Here is a 22525-nt window from a genome sequence, read left to right as displayed (position 1 = left end):
AAAAAAAAAATCCAGTCTCCTACTTTTATATGTTGGTAACTAATCTTTCAAAAAAGTCTAACCCTATTGATTTTCAATTTTGAGCTTAATTTAGCCCCAAAGAATTAGTTCAAACCTCTGCTCTAGAGATAGAGGTCAAGCAATCTCTGAAAGTTTAATTCTTTCCCCTAGGAACTAAAGATTCTGCTGCACTTGGAACACAAGTAATATAATTTGTGTTTAATGGAACACTGTGAAATTACTGGGAAAATTATTTTGATTTGTAATGACAAAGAAAAAGTTTTAAAAATATTGTTAAACAGTATTTAATTAAGAACAATAATCAAATTTGAGATTGCATAAATGTGCTTAGAGCATGCATTTATTTCTAACTACAGTGACTCTTGTATAGGTTCTCCCCACTTTTTATTCTAACTGGGATTCAGCCTTTTTGAAAGCTTTTAAGTACCCAGTTGCTTGAGGTGTAAGATAGAGAAAAAAAGAAAAGAAAAGGAAAGAAAGAAAGAAAGAAAGAAAGAAAGAAAGAAAGAAAGAAAGAAAGAAAATGAAAAGAAAAGAAAAGAAGGAAGGGTACACAGTGAAATAAATGCATCCTCTTTTAATTTTACCTGAAGTAGCTTCCTTGTTCAGTTAGACCTTTTTGACTACAACATTTGAATATTTTAGTTTAAAATATGTGGAAGGTAAATTTAAACTCCCAGAAATATTTTTAATAAGGAGCAGAGACTGTACAACAAATACAACAAGCACCTACTTTCTGGTTAATCACTTAAACTCCAAGCATAAAGGATCCTCCTACCTTACTTCCATTCAATGGATACCCACTAAACCCTAGAAAAGGCTTGTGAAATGTGAAAGGAAAAGGCAAAGGGCCTGAGGCTGCGGTGGGAGGAGACAGCTATGAGGCAAAAAGTAGGGACAGACTGGGTTCTGTCCTAGGGTCAAAAGAAGAGTTTGGATACACTGAATTCTCATAAGGATGTTTAAAATATTTACGGTAAAATTTCCTTTTAAAGTCTAGTTCATCTAAAAGCTGAGCTGTGTGGTAGCCCAAGCCTTCACTGCTAAACATGGCAGGAAAGCCAGTGAATCCAGGAGTGTAGCACCCCAAGCCCCCACGCAGCTGTATTTCTAGTTTCCAGTGACAACTCTGCTTCTTTTATGTGGCTTTGAGTGACCCCACAGCAAGTGTAAAGTCAAAAGTTTTGATTATTTTTGATTCCACAAAAGCAATTAGGTCACTTTCCCACTTAATTAACCAATTTAAAGGCCAGCTCTTCTGCTGCTATCCCTCGGTTTAGTAGCTCTTTCTGAGCTGGAAGCACAGCATTATAGGTAGGGGAAAATAGACAATGTTGTTTTGTAAGACCTAAAAATGATTAATTTTTGTTTTTCTAGTATTCAAATTTTATGATTTAAAATAATTTGTAAAAAATAATTTGGAAAATATGGAAAAATATAAAGAAAAAAGAACCTCCTAAGTTGACCAGCAGAAATCATGAATGATATATTACATTTCCATGTCTAGCCTCCCAGGCACACAAAATTGAAATTATATTATATATAATGCCATAGTTGATTTTACTTAACATAGTTAATGAATATTATTATAGTTGTATTATATTCATCCACCAGACACACCATTAATTCATTAAACAATGCTGAACTTCTATTAATTCACCATTTGTTTCTTTTATAACCATTCTTACATAATCCACATTTTTAAGGAGCAAGAATGATAATTTCCTTAGTCAAGTTCACTTACTTTGAATTGAAAGGTCAAAAGACACATCTATCTACACATATATCTGTCTATCTGAAAGTTTATACTTTACATTTTTCACCACAGTTTTAAGTTGCTCATCTCCCTTAACATCATTATTGCAAGCAATATAATTTCAATTTGTGTTGCTAACTTGATAAGCAAAAATACCGCAATTCAACATTGTTTACATTTGATGATAATTTTATTTTTTGAGACAGAGTTGCACAATGCAATTCAGGCTGACCTTGAACTCACTACGAAGATGAGGCTGGCCTTGAACTCTTGGCAATCCTTCTGCTTCAGCCTTCCAAGTTCTAGGATTACAGGCATGGCGTATCAGGGCTACCATACCTAACTGCTTACATTTGTTTGATTATCAAACTGGTTGAACATTTTATGGCAAAATATAACATAAAATGTACCATGTTTAAGTGAGATGCTCGTTAGCATTCAGCACAAGCACATGGTCGTGTGGTGTCTACGACTACCCATCTCCATAATGTCTTCATCGTCCCAAATGAAGGTCTGCATCTTAATAGCTCCTTATTCGCTTACAACAACCCCTTGTAACAACAGCCCCTTCTACTCTTAGCCTTTAGAAATTTGACTATTCTAGTTAACTTACATAAGTGGAATCACAAAACATTTAAGCTTTTCTGCCTAGCTTATACAATTTTTTTTTTGTTGTCGTTGTTGTTGTTCTTGTGACTGGCTCAGCCCACTCTGGGGGCGGGGCTGGTATGGCATGTGCTACCAGGGAGAATACTGTGGTCCCTGTGCTTGCCTAAGAAGGTGCTTTACTCTGCTAAGCTGTCTCACTGGTCCTAGCTCAGACAATCCTAATATATAGGTTTAATAGCTACTTAATCCTATAGCTTTTTGATGTAAATCTTTCCTTACTCACTTATAAGTGTTATGTACAAATTCACGATTTGTCACTTATCATAAAAATATTTTTAAGTTTATTAAGATTTTTAAAAATTAACAGTCTTTCTAAAACATTCAAAGATTTTTAGTTCTCTTTTCCTTAACTCAGACTTTACTTAGGTAGTTTTGTCTGCATAGTTTGAAACTAGAAACTCTTAAGACACAAAATCAAATTACAACATAAGGTCATTTAATGCCTCGGACTTTTTGTTTTTCATGCCTGGGACTTTTTGCTTTATTTTTAATTGCATGTTGTATTTTGTCCTCAAGAACCACTTCTAGCTGTTTTATTTGTTTTTGTATTTCCCCTAGTGTCGTACAGGTATGCCCACCAGAGCTTATGGCTAAAAGTCAGAATCAAAGTATAAATTGAAGACATAGGGTACTAAGTTTTTGAGAAACTTTCTGACTTTTAATTTTTCCATAAGTGAAATGTATGTTTATGTGTGGTGTATATTCCTACTAATTAATAAATCATAGAATATTTGCAAGTTTTTAAAGAACTAAGCATAATGCTAAGATGGCCCATTTTATTCACTTTCCTTATAGGTAAAGAAACATTTTCAGTTTTGTTGTTTACCATCTTACTGACAAGAACAGTCTAGATAGTTGCCCCCAAACTCTGACTTTTATAATCAAGATCTAATTGTTACTGTGAAATAAAATCTTTCATTATAATTTTGTTTGCTCCAAGAAGATGGTTTATGTTCATGTGAACTATAATAAGTTATTCTTTTTTTTTCCAATAGTGGATTAGTCTTGAAATAAAGATACTGCAGGACAATTGCTTGAAAAATAATAAATGTCCCCTTTCTTAGCTGTTAGCTACAGCAAGTTGATCACTACTGTGTTGTTTCTTTTCTTTTCTTTTCTTTTCTTTTTTTTTTTTGTAGATTGAACTCAGGCCCTTGCACTTGCCAGGCAAGCGCTAATTCTACTGAGCTATCTCCCCGACCCCTAAGACCTTTTGCTATTTTATTTTATTTTTATTTTTATTTTTTGGTAGAACCGGGGATTGAACTCAGGTCCTTGCGCTTGCCAGGGAAGTGCTTATTCCACCAAGCCATCTCCCCGGCCCCACTACTGTGTTGTTTCTGGAAACTGGTACACAGCTCCAGGTTGTGAACTTGCTCTAATGGTCAAAAAGAGGAGAAAGCTGTGCGACATCTCCAAGTGTGATGCAGTTGTATTTTAGGGTATTGCAGAGGAGCCAATTACACTGGGGACTGAGCTGAGAACATGGTAGTCAAATACTCTACCACTGAGCTACATCGCCCAATTATTTTCTTTTTTTTTTTTCCAATTATTTTCTTTTTATTCCAATTAGGATCTCACCAAGTTGCCCAGGTTGGTCTGGAACCTGAGACTGTCCCATCTGAAGAGTAGCTGCATCATAGCACTCAGCTAAAAAAATTAAGTCATGAGGTATAAAAGACTAATATTTGAGGACTTCTCAGGAGAGACAGGAGTAGACTGAACCACTCTGACACAGATGTGCTGTGCTGAACAAACAATTATTTCATATTGTTATCATCACTTTGATGGGCTTATAAAGTGAGGATATAAATGGCAATAAACATACCACAATATTAAGAAAGCTCACTAAACTTGACAACTGAGTTCTCCAGATGTCTGAATCACCAATAAAAATAAGAGCCTAGCTATATTTTGTTTACTTAAGCTATATGAAAATATTATGGTATGAAAGGCTGAATATAAAAGAAGCAAATATACTAAGCATGAGAAAATTAGAATAACTATAGATACCCAAAATGAAAGAATAATTCACAAAGGGCTGTAAGTGATGAAGAGAATTACTACAAATCATACGAAGTTTATTTAATAAGAAAATGAAACTATTAAATCTGTGTGCCCATAATAAAATAACTTCAAAATTTCAAACCAAAACTTAGCAGAATTAGAGAGAGAAGTGGACAAATATCACACTGGTGGGAGATTTCAATAGGCTCTTCACAATTCTGGATAGCTTGAACAGACAAAGTCAAACAAAAATTTTAATGATCACATGGGTATAGCTGTACTCCATCCTTAATGATGCAATATTAAGAGAAAATGAAAAAGCACTGATGATATATTAAGCAACAAAGCAAATATTGTAGAAACTGTGATGATTTTAAAACATTTCTGCAAAATCTTTGGATCTTTGGCAATCTTCTCATCAATAGATGGACTTCTGTCCTCTCCTTCTGAACCCAGATGGTCCTTCATGATGTTTAATAAATACAATGCAGCACAATGATCCTGCTTTACTTAGGAGGTAAGCTAGGCCATATAGTTTTAGTGAGTTTTCTTGCTATAATCACTCTGGAGGCTTCAGCTGCCATGTAAGTTTGGCTACCCTAAAGCTCTGATTTTGAAGGACCAAATGGAAAGGACTCAGAGAGGAGTCCCATCCCCTTCAACACACAGTTCTCTGAGACTTTTTCAGTTCAAACACATGTGAATACAGAGACTTTGAGACACCCTCACCCAAGCCATCACCTGACTCAACTACCATTGAGACCTATGATGGGTAAGTTAGGTATTCACTGGACTGGGTTAAGTGTTGGCCTGAGAGCTGGTAAAGCATTCTTTCCAGGTATGTCTATCAACTGCTTCTGCAAGACTTGATATCTAAATCAATGGACTGAGCAAGGAAGAGTCACCTCATCAGTGAGAGCAGGCACCCTCCATCAGTTGAGAAAAGAGAAACTGTTCTCTCTCCTGGAGCAAGAACATCTCTCTTCTGCTCCCTGAAGTTTCACATCAGAACTTCAGCTTTTCTACCCTTGCCATGCTAGGATTTACCAACAAGTGTCAGACTCTCAAACCTTCATCCTAGCACAGAGAGATCTACCACTGACTTCCCTAGTGCCAAGGTCTTTGGATGTAGGCTAGCTATCCTACTAGTTCTACTTCTCTGGAGAACACTGACCTATACAGACTGAGGAAGAACTGACCAGCTGTGTCCAGTTAATACTCAGACTCATAAGCAAGTAAGTGATTATTATTGTTTTAAGCCATTGTCTTGAGGCAGTTTGTTATACAGAAATAGATAACTAAGACATTCACATTCTCTGACTAAAATGTAATAAACTTAGAGGCCAATAGAAGAAATACAGGTAATAAATGCTTGTATTTATAATTTTAAGCACCGCCAAATATCTCATGATTATAGGAGAGAGCCTAGTGAAGAAAATAACATATGGGAGACAAATGAAAACCTGTATTTTAAAGCTTGTGAATTATAGTGGAAGGCAGTATTTGATGAGATATGTAGGCTTTGTTGTTTATATTAGTAAAGAAGAAATGCTAAAAACCAATTAAGTACCCAGGTTAGAAAAAGTAACCTCTAAGAATAGAAAATTAAATAATTCATAAGTAAAATAACAAAAATTAATATCATAAAATTAGAGAAAAATATGAACTGGCATGGAAAAAATGGTGAGTAAACATGTCAAGTGTTCAAACTCAGTAATCATAAGAATGCAAGTTGAGACCATAATTTGTTATTATTTTATGTATACTAAACTTAATATTAAAAATACCAAGCTCTTGAAAATTTTTATCATTTTTATTTTAGTTTGAATTTTATTTTGGTTCAATTGCTCAGATAAACAAGTTCATATTCATTTTAAAGCTAAATACTGACAGTGCCATGACCCAGTAATTCTGCTCTGAGATATACCCTCACTGTAAACTCTTGCATATGTATAGCCAGAAAACTCAATATCATGTACAGGACATTATGTTGGGAAAAACTGGAAATAATCCAAGTACCCATCAACTGCAGAACAGATCTTGAAAACAGTATGTTTAAGAATGGAACACTCTGCAGCAGAGAAAGTGAGCTATAAGCAATGACATGAATGACACATCAAAAATAAAAGTCGGGGCTGGTGAGATGGCTCAGTGGTCTAAAGCACCTACTTAGAACAAGCTTAGCAAAGCACAGGGACCGCAGTTCAATCCCCCAGCACCACATGCCAGCCAGCCGCACCCCCTGGTGGGCTGAGCTGGCCACACACACACATACACACACACAAATAAATAATTAATTTTTTTTTTAAAAAGTAAAAGTAAAGTGCTTACATGATGTCACAATTAAACCTGATGGAAGACTTGAATGTCTCAGGAGATGCCTACCAGATCAGTACAACATCCTCCTGGGTGCTTCTGGGCAGGTCACGAGGACCTTCAGCAGTGCACCTGGTTCCTGGTCCCCTCTGCCCTGGCACTGTTCCCCTGCTCTGCTTTCCAGCCAAGAAGAACTGAGCAGCATTGCTTTGCTGTTTGCTTCTGCCGTGATGTTTCTGCGTTGGCGCTAGCTTACTACGGACCAAGTCCTGAAAAGCCATGAGGTGCCCTATGCACAAGATGAGAAATTAATGCAACAAAAAAGGAGCAGTAATTTGTCTTGGTCACTCTTCTCTCATTGTTGGGACAAATATCAGGCACCCAAAATGAAGGAAGGAAGGGTTTATTGAACTCACAGTTACTGGAGGTTTCAGTCCACGCTCAGCTGGCTCCAGGGCAGACTGGCACACAGCAGAGAGCAACCATTTGTGGTGGCAGCAAACAGCAGAGAGCAAAGGGAGTGGCAGCGGCTCAGGCAGCTAGCTACTCCTCTTCCATCCTTACACTGTGATGCAGAGGATCTGCCCCAGGACACTCACACCCATAACCCCAGTATTGGATCAAGGATCAATCACAAGGCTCTTTCAAGGGTATCTGAAAGTAATTTGTACCGAGCCGGCAGCTGCAGTAACTACAGTTTCAACTTCAACTCCACGATGTTTCCCTTGGCCAAAAATGCATTAGGTCGTTTTCCAGTGCGAAGCATTCAACAAATGGTGACAAAGCGGAGCCACCAGAAATGTACACCTGATTTCCATGACAAATATGGTAATGCTATATTAGTTGGTGGAGCCACATTCTGTACTGCTGCATGGACCTACACAGCAACACAGACTGGAATAGAATGGAACCTTTCCCCTGTTGGCAGAGTCACCCCCAAGGAGTGGAGAGATCAGGAATCATGCCAGCTGATATGATACAGCTAAATTATTTCTAAATGAAATCATAATTGATGCCAAGTCAAAGTGCTGTGTATCCATTAAAATATAGCCTACTGAAGAAATAAAGTACAACTGAAACAAAACAAAACAAAAAATCAATCACAAACTTCAAAAGCCACCCCAGACTGCAGGAGGCTTTAGGGGAACAACTAGACACAAGCCATAACAGAGTGCAACATCAAAGATTGTGATTTTCTGTGAACAGAGACACAATGAATCAGGGGTAACAGCACCAGGGTAGCTTTACTAAGAAAACTAGTATTCTATTTTGTTTGATGAATTAGCAGGTGTATTATTACGCCTCATGACTTACATGCTATGACTTTTTACACAGCACTGTAATATTTACATATTACAGTAAATAATGTAAATTGTGAACTCATTCATTACAAGATATTCCTGGCTACTTATGACTTAACTGGGCCTTGATATTGCACTGCTTCTAAATAATACTTTGAAAGCTGCTTGGAATTCAGAAAGAATAAAGGAGTGCTGATTAATGTGTATACATTTTAAACTTCTCTGGGATAATTAATCAAAATTTGAGCAAAATGAAGACAAAATCTTCTATCAGTACCCCCCAAGAGTGTTGTAAATAATGAATGAGTTCACAATTTACATTTTTTTCTTCACTATTTATTTATTTGCCTGGCATAGTGGTTTGCATCCTGGTATCTAAGAAGTAAAGTTCAATTCACTTTTTCTTCATGAAGCCAGAACACAAGTTGGACACACCAGTTATATCACTTAGATGCTTCATTGGAACATAGTTTCTTAACACAATTGTGGTCTCCTGGGGAAGTGAGGGATCCAACCCAAAACTCTGACCTACATATTTCTCCAGCAGAAAACTGAAGCATGACAAATGGAGCCTTCACCAGCTTCCCGAAATTACTGTGGATTTCTTTTTCCCTCTTTCAAAATTAATTTAGTGCTTCTTTGTACTCACAGTCTTAGGACCCAAATTAGTCTACATCAGGCACTTTTAATGTTTTTCAATCATTAATCTCAAATTTTAGAATCTTAACAGGAAATTCTTTCACAGTGATTTCCGGGTCCTTCAGCTGATGTCAGGCCTGCTAATCTGCACATCCTGCAGTCATGCACGGCCACGAGCCCTGAGCCGAGAACTAAGTGTGTGATGGGGCAGCTCCCGTGCAAGTGGGGCTAAGGTCGGAAGGTGTTCTGCTTACCCACATGCTGCGACTCTCAGGCAACAGGCCAAACAATTTTGGATTTTAGTCGCTAACAGCTAAGCAGGGCCTGCAGGGAGAATAGGATCTATGTGTGTGCCACATAAATGGGACCCAGACCTGCTGGTACATCTTCCTTAGTAATTTAAGCCTTAAGGCTTTCTTCTAAGGGCTTCACCTGGAGTTTCTACACCCTGTGCTCTCGCTTCTTTTCAAGCATTCCCTTGAATGCAAACGCCTAGTTGATCAGTGAGAGGATGCTAATAGCTTTTGCCTAGCCCCCTGTTCATGCCACAGATGAATCCTACTCTTTCCCACCAGTTGGAGGATCATCTGTCCCTTCATTTCCTATTCCCAGAACTGGCTATGAAACAGTCTCTTGCATTCACAGAAATGAAAAATCTGACTTGATTTCTTTTCCTGCTTTTTGATTCTCTATGGAAGAAATTCCCTGCTCCTCGGCTGGACATTCAGAACTAATATCCATCCTCTCTTCAGCACCTTCTGACTACAGGCTACCTAATCTGCACTAGTGCCTCTCAGCTCCACCACGACACACAGGCACTGTTATTCTTTCTGGTCAAGCATGGGCAAGATGAACATTTCCCAAGCTCTCTTTTATAGTTAATTACTTTCTCTCCCAACTGCAGAAAGTCAAAGAGATCATGTGCACTACTCCAGCCTTACCACCAGCTGGAAGAACCCCTGTCCATAGGAAAGAATGAGTTAGAATCAAGAATCAGTCTGCATGGACTAGGACTGCATAAGACAGGTGATTTGGAGATGAAAGACTTCATGAGCAATCTCTGGGGTATCAAGGTCTTTTGTTTGCATGAGATTTGGGAAGACTCACCAAATTAGTCTCAAAATCTGAGACTTCCTTCTGCTGATGATGACCGCATTGTTTTTGTTAAAAATTTAGCCTCTTCATGAGGCTTAAATTGGCCCTTCCTAAGACCTGTTAACTCCTGGTCACTGTTATAGCAACCATTTTATTTTATTTTCATTTTTTTCTTTTGGTGGGACCGGGTATTAAACTCAGGCCCTTGCACTTGCCAGGGAAGTGCTTATTCTACTGAGTTATCTCCCCAGCTCAACCATTTTTTTTTTCTGAAGATGTTTTATTGACCACAAAAACAACACCACTTGAATATCTTTTGTGATGTGGATGTGTAAGTGTAAGTGTGTGTGTGTGTGTGTGTGTGTGTGTGTGTGTGTGTGTAAGCATGTATTTCCTCAATTGCTGAAGGTGGCTTCAAAGAAATAGAAAATTATACATTGGACCAGGGGAGGGTTGATGCATTTTCATATTAAATGTATCTATTTAAAAAACTTTTTTTAAAAAGAGATGGGGATCTCACTGTTTTGTTTAGGCTGGTCTTGAACTGGTGGGCTTCAGTGATTCTCCTTCCTTAGCCTCATGAGTAGCTGGGACTTCTTTGATATAGCTTTCTACAACGACCTATTTTTAACAAGTTTCTTTTCATTAGGTAAACATTTGCTGACTGTTTTCCCTTAAAATCCATTGGAGGAGTCATAACCAAGAGAGTTGGCAGAAGCTGAGAACTGTATGGGCTTGATCGTTCCTTTAAAGATGTATTTTTTTTCTCCTGATTACATGAAACAGGGGTTGGGAGGATGGTAACCAATAATAAGGGTTTCATTGTCTCTCTTTTTTCCTTGATTGCTGCTACTCTCAATTGTCCCTTCTGTTGCACTTAACAAGGAGTTGTGGAGGAGCCATGGTGTGCAGCCCTGATCCTGTGACTCACAGGCACAGACAGGGATTGTGAGACACACGACTGGCTGTAAGCACAGGAGCCTGAGATGGTTTTAATATCCTCTTAGACAGAAGCATGACAGATTAGTGTGGACTCCTTTCTCAGGAAACCAAGCCTCTGGCTATAGCTTTGTCTTTAACTGGATCTTGGATCTTTATAAACACTTTCCCCCTGAACTTTAAAGGACCCATGCTTTTCAGCAATAGTTTAATGTGCGTGAAACAAAAACCTAGATAAAGGGTTCAAGCATAAAATGTTATTGAAGGATCTGATTACTTCAGACATTTTCTACAAACTTGGAATTTACATCCAAAACATTTCAACAGAGAATGTTTCCTCACTGAAGAAAAGTTAGCAGCCTTAAAAATGCATGAATCTGTCCAAGTAATACAGAGTTCCAATTATTTTAAAGACATGCAACAACTTTCTATAGTCTGTCAGGGACAGGCTGTCGTCAAGATCCTCGGTTAGGTGTGTTGTCTACAGGCAGAGTGGGGTAGTCAGGACACAGCAACAAGGGACTGTGGGGAACGGGGAACATCACGATGAAACATGTGGGAAGGTCAATTATAAAAAGGAAAACGTGAGTCCCTGCAGAATGCATTAGGATCTGAGGAAGATACCTGAAGAAAGTGGACCTGAAAATATGCAAAAGAAAAACACGAAGAAGATTTGAATACACAACAAGTACAAAATAATTAACATGGGAAGGACTGGTATTGACAGATGTTTTGTCCTTAATTGATGTCAGTCTAATGAAATGTCCATGACCATATGCATCGTCTGTTTCAAGGATAATGATCCTTGGCATGCTGAGTGTTAGCTATGTCACACACTTACAGAGTATTTCAACCTGTTCCATAGTTTAGTCCCCTAAATAATTTTGTGATTATGAATGACCCATTTTATAATTGAGAAGCTTAGGCAGAGTTTCAAAACAACCTGCTTAAGGTCCTGAAGCAAGTAAACAGCAAAACTGAGATTCCAACCCACGGGTGCAGCCTCTAGAATCCCTGTGTAATGCGAGTACGGCCTGCACTTTCTCGTCAGAGGAACCGAAGTCTCCAGACTGGGTCTGGTACGGGAATGCATTAAACATGCCACTGTACCCCAAGGGGGAACAGGCAAGTGCTTCGGGGCAGTTTCTCTGTCACTGAGAACAGTCAACCTGGAGCCTACTCTTTGCACTGAAGAATTTCTCAGATGTACTGAAAGCATAACAGTGAGCACATGACAAAATCCCATTCACCAAAAATCATGCAAAAAGAAAAATACTTATATGAATGGTCATCACATTTTAATCTTAGAATCTTGAATATAATAGTCTGTGCCTTACTTTATAAATTTTTAGGCTAAAACTCTGATATCAATCTGTATTTTATAGAAAAATGTGTTCACAAAATAGGTATTTTCAACATTTTAGGAGTTAAAATATTAAGATAAATGTTTTTACTTAAATAAGACTTTAAACATTTTAATATTTGTTCTATAAGTCCCCCATACATTATAAATCATATTTCTTACTTTATTGATCTATAATTTGGAAGCCCCCATCAAGACTTTCTCTAAAATCTTGCAAATTTGGAATTATTTTCAATCTGAAATATACAGGTAAACATTACTTAAGGATGAAAACTTAATAAAGATGTTATTTAATAATTGACATGAGAAATAGAAGGACCTAGAGCTGCATGCTGGGAGCAATGTTAAGTAGGTATACTCACTACAGCTTTTGGTGGGAAGGAGAGTCCAGAACATGGAATGAGAAACCTCACTATTTCCTGTTAATGAAATAATGTGAAATGTCTTCAAGTGAGATACTTTTAAATAAATGAACTGGGGGCTAAGTCTATGTCATTCTGAGTTGTGAGGTCTTGGATGTTTTTAATATGTTCTCTGCATTTGTTCTGAATGTAACATTATGCCTTTATTGACCTAAAATTTGAGGAACACATGGTCCTTTTTCTCTTGTGTTGCTCAATCATCAAGGGGCCCCATTCTAGCAAAGATGCGGTCATGGTATTAAAGACTAATGATCTCTCTGAAATATAGTACTACTATTCTTCTATTAGAAAGTTACCTTCAATTAATATATTGTTAACTGTGAACCAACCCTCCCATCTTTCCCCCAGTTTCATCCCAAAACAGCTTCCTACTGTCAGCTGTAGCCACCCCCCACCCCCACAATCCAAGGTACAGTCATGCACTGAATAGTGAGGGACACTGAGGACACAGGTTTGTTTTGGCCTGAATTTCATCCTGCTGTGTCAACTGATCATGAGGTCATGAGGTTAGCATGCACTGGATGGCCAGATGCTTTTACACAGCAGCTCTAACTTTGCCTTACATTGTTCTACTCTTTGAGATGCCCCAGAGGAAAATGCTTCTCATCTTTCCCACCAAAACCTTAGAGAAGCTCATCGAATATTTTTCTCTTGGTAATTCTGACTCTTGAGTTACGGGGGAGCTGTGTATTCACAACTTCCTGTTTCTTGCTCCCACGCCTTTATCACAGTTGCTGGATAGAAGGGAAGGATATTTATAAACTCTAGTAGGAAAGGTTATGAAGAGTCCAGATGTCTTTGTTTCTGAAGTGGCTACAGAGAATGTTTGTAGCTAAAGAATCAGCGACAGAGACGACAGGCTGGCTCAGAACATCCCTAGGTAGGACCCAGCCAGTGTCTGGAGACTGACCCAAGGGCCACCAGATACTCTGCTTCTTTGAAAGTGGAAACCTCACTGAGGCATTTCTATTTTCAGAGGATACATTTAGGACAGAAAGGATAGCTAGCTGCCTTCTATTGCCTTTGAGAAAGAGCACTTTTTTTTCCAGGTATGAAATTTAGACTATAATGCTAGGATTAACTGCAATGACTGGAATCTGATTCCTAGATAGGAAGTATAAACAGTTGTGTGGATTTTGTTCACACAAAACCTTGAGTCTGATTTACTGAAGTCTCCTTGGAACTTGTCATGCATGTCACATTGACCTTGAAAACTTAGGAAAGTGGTGGAAGGCAAGATGCTTGCTTTGTTGCTGTATAACTTACACATCAAAACCTGTTATCTGACCAGACTCTCCTTTCCCCTCTTTGGTATAAAAGATCAGGTCTGAGATGCTCTGAGTGTTCAGAACTCAAGGAAACTTTGGCATCAAAAAGAAAAAACCTGCAGGGAGCTAGAAGAGGTGGGGTTAGAGAAAGTACAAAAGTGGAAAGAGAAATTAAGCCTTACAGTGACCTGAGCTGAGAAGCAAATTCACCATCAGAAACATATGTGTTTTTTTGCAAGAGAGAGCCTGCTAATAGGCAGCTCTGGAGGCAACAGTAGGAATAAGCAGAGTAATAAAATGTAGATGAAAGAATGAAGAAAGAAAAAATAAAAAGAGTAGTTTAGCATTAAAAAAGTAATTCAGCATTTGAAAAATAACAAAGCATGGTAACCACCACATAGCTATTTGCTGGCTTCCAAATAATACAGTAACAGAGCTTAATCCTTGAAAACTGAGCCCAGAAGGGTCACACTGTCCCTTCACAAAAGTAATGAATATATTACCAGGAGGGAGAGGTGGGCAGGCGGGGTGGGGGGAGGTCTTCAGTGACGCCATCCTGAACTTCAGAACTTAAATCCTACCAGTGTGGCTATATGTACACTCTGCCAGAATGTAGATTCTTGGGGATTCTCTGGCATACTTGCCACATCCTGAATGGGAATTTAAACTTCATAATTGTTATTACAGCTCGAATCACAATTATATTCCTTTACAACCAGAAGAATCTACATTTCTCCTCTTGATTTTAATTTATCATATGTAATGTTTTACAACAAAGTAAGCTTTAACAGAGAAAACTCCTCTTATTGGGTAGCTTACTCACCAGTTTACAGTAGTAGAATTCTTTGAAACTAGATATCATGGGAAGGTTTCAGGGTTTGGAACTTGTGCATAAAATCCAGCTGGGCTTTGTTTAAAAATTTAAAGCCTTCAAATATTTCACTGAAAGAAGTCCAAGATTATCTTTTTTTTAAATAGATACCAAGAGGTCACATTTTTATTGGTTCATCTGTATGTTACGTGAAAGTCCTATATATTTTTCACCACAGTAGGTCTGTGAGTCCCCTTCTAACCCTCCACCTCAGGAGGAGGTAACTATGAATCTAACTTTTGTTAAGTTCAGTCTTTGTTTAAGGAAGACACATTTATTTAAACTTTTCATCTTTCTATTAAAAGAAACATAATAAACAAAAGAAACTTTTTTTTACAATACATTAACTCTTCATGGAGTCACTAGTTTATGATTTAATTTAGAAATAATTATGCTAAATGAATTTGTGTATTGGGGAAAAATTCAATTTGTTCAACCATACCTTCCCCTATTTCTCTATTCTCAGTGAAAGCAAAGGTGAAAGTTATTGTCAGATGGTGTTGGGGAGGTTCTGGGAAAGACAAAATAAATGCATCCCACAATACCTGATGCTTCCACCTCAGGTCTAACAGTATTTTTTTTGGGAAAAAATACCTGCAAAGTTGGGTCATATTTCCCATGGTGAAATCTGGAATGTCTTAAAGGGAAAAATATATATGGTATTTTCCTTAAGCCTCAATATTGCTTTACTTTTCATAAAGTGTTACAATGATCTTTATTACTAGAGTTACTGTTTACAAAGAATACATTATCCCCATCACACACATGCATTTCTTTCTGCCTGTTTATGTCCTCGTCTTTCTTTGACACCCCTGGGTCACAGGATAGCTGTTTAGCTTCATGGTGTGAAGGAGTGCTTTAGATCACAGGGCTCAGTACATCCAACAGGACCAGGACCACAGGGCTTGAGTCTGAGATACAGACCAGGCGTAAGTGCCCCAAGCCCTGTGTTGAGAAGTTCTGCTCTGGGAACCAACTCTGTGTGCATACAAACAGCTGCGAATCTACCAAGGAAATTTATGTAATTAGCAAAACAGGCAGAGATAGGATTTTTGGCTTGAGATTTGAATTCCACTCCATGATTTCAAGGTGGAGTGTTTTGTTATCTACCCACGTGGGACTGATTTCCCTCTTGGGCCTCTAAATCAAATACCAGCACAGTGGCAGGAGCCCAAGAAACTGTAAGAGATTGGAAGCAGAAAATTCTCATGTCTCCACTCCCCATAGCTCTGGGTTCACATTCCTGCTGAGCTGCAGAAGCTCCTAAGTGAAATGTAACAAGGAAGCAAAGCAGGCAGTTCACACAATCCCCCTTGTTAAGACAGTGGTGTCGCCACCCCAGAGGCTAGGGACTGGGTCTCTTCCAGGACTCTAGGTTGCGCTCTTCTTTGAAGGACTGCAAGAGGCCTGCACGTTCTTGCTTTCGGGTTTTTCAATGGATGGAAAAGGGACCAAGTTGGCTCTTCTTGCTCTGTGTCCCAACATGAAGTCTTCTTAAGAACTCTCTCCCTTGCTTGAGGCATCTCTTCATTCAACATCCCCCTCTTCTGTTTATTTATTGTGCAACCCATGGGTGTATTGCCTCAATTATAGACCCAGACAGGGGCTTTCCTCCCCACACCCCCATTCCTCATCATCTAATAGCTTTCCTGGGTGAGCTGGCACAGGTCCTGTGGAATGGATCCCACACACGTCCAGTGTCTCCCCAGACAACATCCCGGCAGTGTCTGAGCCCCTGCTGGCTTCGTTAGTGACTGTTACTTGGAATGTGCTCCCTCTTGGTGTGTGAGTCTGCAGGGTGAATGGCAAGAAGGAATAAGGAAAGGGATGGAAGAAGGAAAAGGTAGAAGCACACCAATAGAGGTGCATATGAGATCACAAACACTGCAGCTCTAACTTGAAGCCATAAACTTTTGAGTCATAAAGAACGACTCCGACAAGTGGACCAAATGTTGTTTGACTCAGAGTATTCCAGTACCTGTCTCAGCTTGACTTAAAACCATGAAGTGTTTTTCATCATCTCCATGTGCGCTCAAGGAGGCTGCCCCTCTGGCTGGAACACCTGGCAGTCCTGTGTCCCGCTCACCTCACTTGGGGTGAGAAGGCTGTGGAGATTACTCCTTTCCTCACTCCCCCTTCTGCACGGCATCAGCATGAAATTAAGTGATTTGGCTTCAAACCAGAGAGTTAATGCCCTCTGTCTTTTCAAAGAGAGGTTTTCCTGGGAGAGAACAGGGGAGCAGGTAGTGATTGCTGGTGGACTTCAGTGTGTGTGTGCAGCTCCGACACGAAGGCGTAGGTGGTGGTCAGGATGGATTTGAGGAGTGGGAGTGGACAAGAAGGGCCTGTAGAAGAAGCGACTCTGTCCCCTATTCCATTCTGATCTCTTTCCTCACCCAAAAGATATGGCCATTGTGGACATGAAGCAAAACTGAAACCTGGATAAATATATTTATTTAAAAATACTAGCATAAAAACCAGAATAACAGTAAAGCCGAAGATTTTAAGAAAAATTCAGAATGGAATAAAAGGGTGGTGGAATCTTTCAGTATCACCTGGGGGACTTTTTCAAAGAGCTAATATCATGGTCCTAATTCTGAGTCTAACTCACCCTCCTGCATCTTCTCCTTCTTCTGGTTTGAGAATGACCAGACCATGTGCTTCTGTTACTCATGAAAATGTCTCACATGCCGTAGAGAGAACTCTCTCTAGTAGGCATACCTTCAGGGATGCAACTGAACATACACACAGAAGAGCACGGTGCTTCTTAACTGGATATTCTTGTAAAAATTCGTATGTCGGTATGCATAGTATATATTTACAGATGGAAAGGACAAAACACACCACCCAAAGATGCACACTGTCATTAATCAGTAGAGGCTTTGTGATGAGTAAGGTACAAATTAATTTCAAAATGTAACAATACTTATATACTTATAGCAGTAACCATATTTTAATCAACATATTTGATAAGAGTATGGGAATAATCTAATGGCAAGGAGTTCCTAAAGTTTCTGTCTTAAACAAAGAATCCATCACTGGATAGTTGGGAACCAGTTACTGAGTGGTTGCCTAGATACAGACATTATTGATAAACAAATATCGAAGTACCTATAATAGGAACAGCTTTACTACTTAACAGAAACATCCTAAGAAGGACTTCAGGAAAACATAAGCAAGAATATGGCTCTGGCAGAGTCCTTGGAATAAATCTTGAATTTGAAGAACAGTGAAGCAAAAACAGTGAGTGTATTGTCCCTACATGGTAGATGCTGTAGTTTTAAACTGAGTGTGAGATGGTTCAGTTGTTACCATAGTGGCAGATCTCTGTAACTGTACTCAGTTGTAAAGTTGAGCAGCGTGGTCCCCAAGTGTGTCCAGGAGGAGTCGGAAAGGCTGGCCTACTCCCAGCACACATATATGGGCAGGCTGAAAGATGCCTTTGGGGGTAGTCTCCAACCTAAATATGTGTTACTCAGATCATAGCTGGTGAGAATTCATCCCCATATCATCTCACCATACTTATTTAATGTAAGTAAAAAGTGCAATCAATCAAAGTTTGTAATTCACAGCTTTATAACCTATTTGATTGCATTCAGTTAGTACTAGTTTGTTCGAATGGTGAATTGAATGATTAGCCATCAGAGTTGGGAGAAAGGGACATAATTCATGTTGTTTTCAGTACTGCCTCCACACTCCTCCAGAAAGTACCTAGGACCAAGAAGTTGTTTTGGCAGTGAGTTAGACATTTCTTGTGCTAGAGTTGCTAGTCATCGAAGTGGAGGAATGGCTTTTTCAAATCTCATTTGAGGGTTTACTTCATCCCCAAAGGCATGGGAAGGAGATGGGCATGGGTGCACTGTGTGGGTGAGACTGTAGAAAGGAGAGGAGGAAAGGGGCTTGCTGCTTCTGTGCTCAGGTGGCAGCGCTACCAGGAGCTGCTTGTGGAGAGAGAGAGCTAGCAAGATCAAGCTAGCACTCGTAGGGCAATGTAGCAGGATCATATTCATCCAATTAAGGCTGATGGGCTCAGCAACGTGTTTGGTCTCTTTCTGTGGATTCCTAGCACCTTCCGATGTTACTTTTGAAAGTTCCTGTGGCACTGATCACAGCCAGATCATATCGATATGAACATGTCAATGTAGGGACACAGTTTGGGACTTGGTTGAGAAACTATCCCTTGGAGGTAGCAAAAGATAGCCAAAGACATGCCTTACTTCAGCATCAGGGGAGGCTGTTCTCTAGTTTTGTCATTATTTTTGAAAACTCTCTATTTTCATAAATGCCTTTGTAATTTATTTTTTTATCAGAACTTCTGCATATGCTGTTCTCAGAAACTGTTAACTGTGTTGAATACAACTAAAATTATTTACCCACTTGGATGATTCAGGGGAATAGACTGAAATTATATCAGTGGAAATGCAATGGAGATAGTCATGAAATTAAATCTGAACAGGCAGAGAATGTGAATCCGGATGTTTCACTTTCTGATGGGCTTTGCTATAACTAGTGGGTGTGCATGTAGAGGAGAGTGTTACCAGAGCACGGAACTTGCAGAATGGGTGTAGATGGTTCTATGTTTGGTCTTCAGCTGGTGCCCTTTCCTGCTAGGATTGCCAGACACAATGCAGGATGCTTAGCCACATTTGCATTTCACATAGACAGCCAGTCATTTTTAGTACAATTATGGTCCATATCAGTGTTAGCAAACCTATGGCATGCATGCTGCAGCTGTCACTGAAAGCTTGGTATCCCTGAAAGGTTCGTCATTGCTGCTCTATATGACATTTGCCATATACTTAGACAAACAATTCATTGTTTATATGTATTTCAAATTTCACTGGGCATTCTCTATTCTTGATTGGTAGGTTTAGGAACCCTAATTTGTACTGCAGTCTTAATGGGATTCTAAGTCATTGGTCAAGAAAAGAAGTAGATGAAAGAAAGACAGGTGGAATAATTAAGAAAGGGAATAAGGGGACAAAGATATGAAGTGGTTTGGGCTTGATGTACTAAAAGAGTGGCTGATGGTTTGTGAGTTGAGCGTTCTTATAATGAGTAGAGACTGAATTTTATCATGTATTTCTTAATGTATTGAAATGATCTTATTTTATCACGTTAATGTGATGAATTATAGTTTGTTTTTCTAGTATTAAACTAGGCTTGCACTTCTGTAATAAACCTGTTTGTGATGTGCTAGTGTTTTTTCTATGTTATTGGATTTGATTGCCACATGGGATGAGAAGCAATATTTCTGTGTTTCCAGAGATATTCTGATTTTGTCACAGAATGCTTCAGTCCTAAAGTTTCAACATCCTGCTTGTGGTTATTCTGTGCACACCCTGTTGGCATCTCTGACATTGTTGATGGTGAAGGTGGGTTCCGCTTGGCCTGGGTTTCTGGGAGAGAAAGATTTGGCTGGGATCCCCAAAACCTTCAACAGCTGCTGCTTCAGTTACATTTTCCTGAAGAGGGCAGCGAAAGCAGCAGATGGCCCAATGAAAGCAGTAGCCCCTGCACTTATTCCCGCACTGCGGTGAAAGTGGCCACCCACAGGTGAGTGGCAAGGACATTCTTTCCAGTCAATCTCATGGCGTTGACTACAAGAGAGGGAACGACTGCATTTCCTTAGGCACACATCTGTATATTGGCTCTTGGGGCATGCCACTTAGGGGGTGAGATGCATTCAGGAAGGCAAACTCAGAAAATGTGTTTAATCCAGATCCATTGGTAACTCTCCCTCTACTGGCACAACCGGATCCATGTCACTAATATATACCACCATGGCAAAGCCAAATATAAAAGTGGGAAAGGAGCCCTGAAGGGTTGGGAAAAAATGGGATTGTTAGTTCTGTATGGTTTATGACCAAAAACCAAATTTCCAACAAAATCCACCATCTTTTTTTCAGAATTTCCTTCGTGGTTCGGACATTGTCTAAGTTCACAGGATCCTCCACTCTTTCCCAACTACTTAACCTTTTATACTGTTGGCTTTCTCTAATGCTGGTGAGTTATTAAATGAGCACATTCTATCTCTGTGGTGCACTTACAAGGGTTGTTGGCTGTCCTTTAATTTGGAACCTCACCACTTTTCTATAGGAATACTACTACTGTCCTTGTGTCTAATGTCTTTGCTTTTTATACTGTCTCATTTAAACCAGCTAAATAAGACAATTTATTTAAATTGCCAAGACTTTTTTCTCAAACACACTTCTAGTTATGTATCTTGACACTCCAGTTCATACCAAGTCCGGCTATGGTGGAAAAGTCTATAGAAGCTGGGATGCAGGTGGGGCTACTGGCTACTGTCTGGGACCCTTGAGAAGTGCTGTATTTGTCACAACTGGCAGAAAAGTAACCAGGCTTGCTGGGCCACAAACTTGCTTCCATTTGATGAGATGAAAACGAAAAACGAGAGCTGGAGAAATATTCTAGTTCATCTCTTTTCAAAGGAAACACAACCTAGAAAATGGATTGAATTGAGAATGAACACAGAAAAAGACTCAAAGGGACCTGAAGTACACAGCCAGGAGAAATGAACAAAGGACCTTTTCTAGTGGAAGAAATCTGTGTACGTTCTAGGATAAACACTCAGCAAGAAGATAATTCAGAAAATGGCTACAAAGGGGTAAGATGTACAAAAGCCAACTAACATGGGCCTTGCTAAAGCCCCTCTTTGTGTTAACATTTCCTATAGTCTTAGGTCTAATTGGTCAAGAGTTTTTCTGAAAGGTTGTAAAGGAATTTAATCTTTTTATTAGGGATTTGGGGGCTCTTTAGTAAGCGACTCTGATTACACCTAATTATGTATATTATGTGTGTGACCTGGACCACAGCTCCCCTTGCATGTAGTTGAGGTCCTTACTTTCATTTCTCTGAGGATTATGGGTTAACAATGAATGGCTGCTCAGTGGGCAAAGTTGGGTGTTTTATCTATGGGGTCTAGAAGCTGCTACTTTTGGTTATTTGTGAGATGACTGATTACATTTAAAATTAGAGTACGGAACCTGAAAAAAAGCATAGTTTCTCATATGAATTTTGCTCGGTGGTTAGTTACAAGGACAGCTAAAAAATAAATTTCTCATAGGGACATAATTATATCTTCTGCTAAAGGGAAGTGGACTGAGACATACAGTGAGGGGGTGGGGAGAGAAGAAAAGAGGGGAGGATGATGGAAAAATAATTCAGATGTGATGTATATAGGTACCCCATGAAGAATGTGATCATTACATAATGCAAAAATGTATCCAACAAAGTGAAAACTAAAACAAAAAAACCCAACAACAATAACAGATTTCTAATAATGGTTGCCACTGGGTCAAGTGACTTAACTCCAGGAGGAGTCCCAGTTAAAGTATTTATGGGATCTATATAGCCCTGTAAATAGCATCAATTGCATGCATTGCTTTAGACATAAGTAACTTTAACTGGGAAGTATAAAGCATACTTTAGGCATTTCATTCAGCCATGCTTTAAGACAAAATAATTTATTCCTAGACTATTTGATCAAGTAATTTTGACCTTGTTTAACTGATATTTGTTGAGTATCATTTACTTATTCTCTTTACAGTGTGTTTTTTCATAACAAAGCTTTTTTTTTTTTTTTTGGTCCTGAGGAAACTAAGCTATTGAAAAGAATCCAAGCAGAAGTTGTCTTGGTTGGACCTCTTCACGTCCCAGTGCTGATGTCTGCTGTACTATATTGCTCTTCATTTCTTATTTCTTATTCTTTCGTAAGGGGCTACATCTAAAACATAAAATAGTATCTTAAAAATTTTTTTTTAATCTTTTATTTATTTGGTACAGGGTCTCACTACACAGCTTGGACTCACAGTGATCCTCCTTTCTCAGCCTCTCC

General features: G+C 39.0%; 1 protein-coding gene and 1 pseudogene across 2 annotated transcripts in view; one reads left to right on the top strand and one right to left on the bottom strand.

Annotated features, from left to right (window-relative positions):
- The window catches only part of Dlc1 (DLC1 Rho GTPase activating protein), a 211145-nt gene that overhangs the window by 60303 nt on the left and 128317 nt on the right, over positions 1-22525 (bottom strand). The gene's annotated exons all lie outside the window — the stretch shown is intronic.
- Positions 7430-7782, top strand: LOC105742446 (annotated as a pseudogene).

Source organism: Octodon degus, unplaced genomic scaffold (genome assembly GCF_000260255.1).
Source record: "Octodon degus isolate 3935 unplaced genomic scaffold, OctDeg1.0 scaffold00053, whole genome shotgun sequence".
NCBI classification, from domain to species: Eukaryota; Metazoa; Chordata; class Mammalia; order Rodentia; family Octodontidae; genus Octodon; species Octodon degus.
This window is presented reverse-complemented; position numbering and strand designations above follow the sequence as displayed.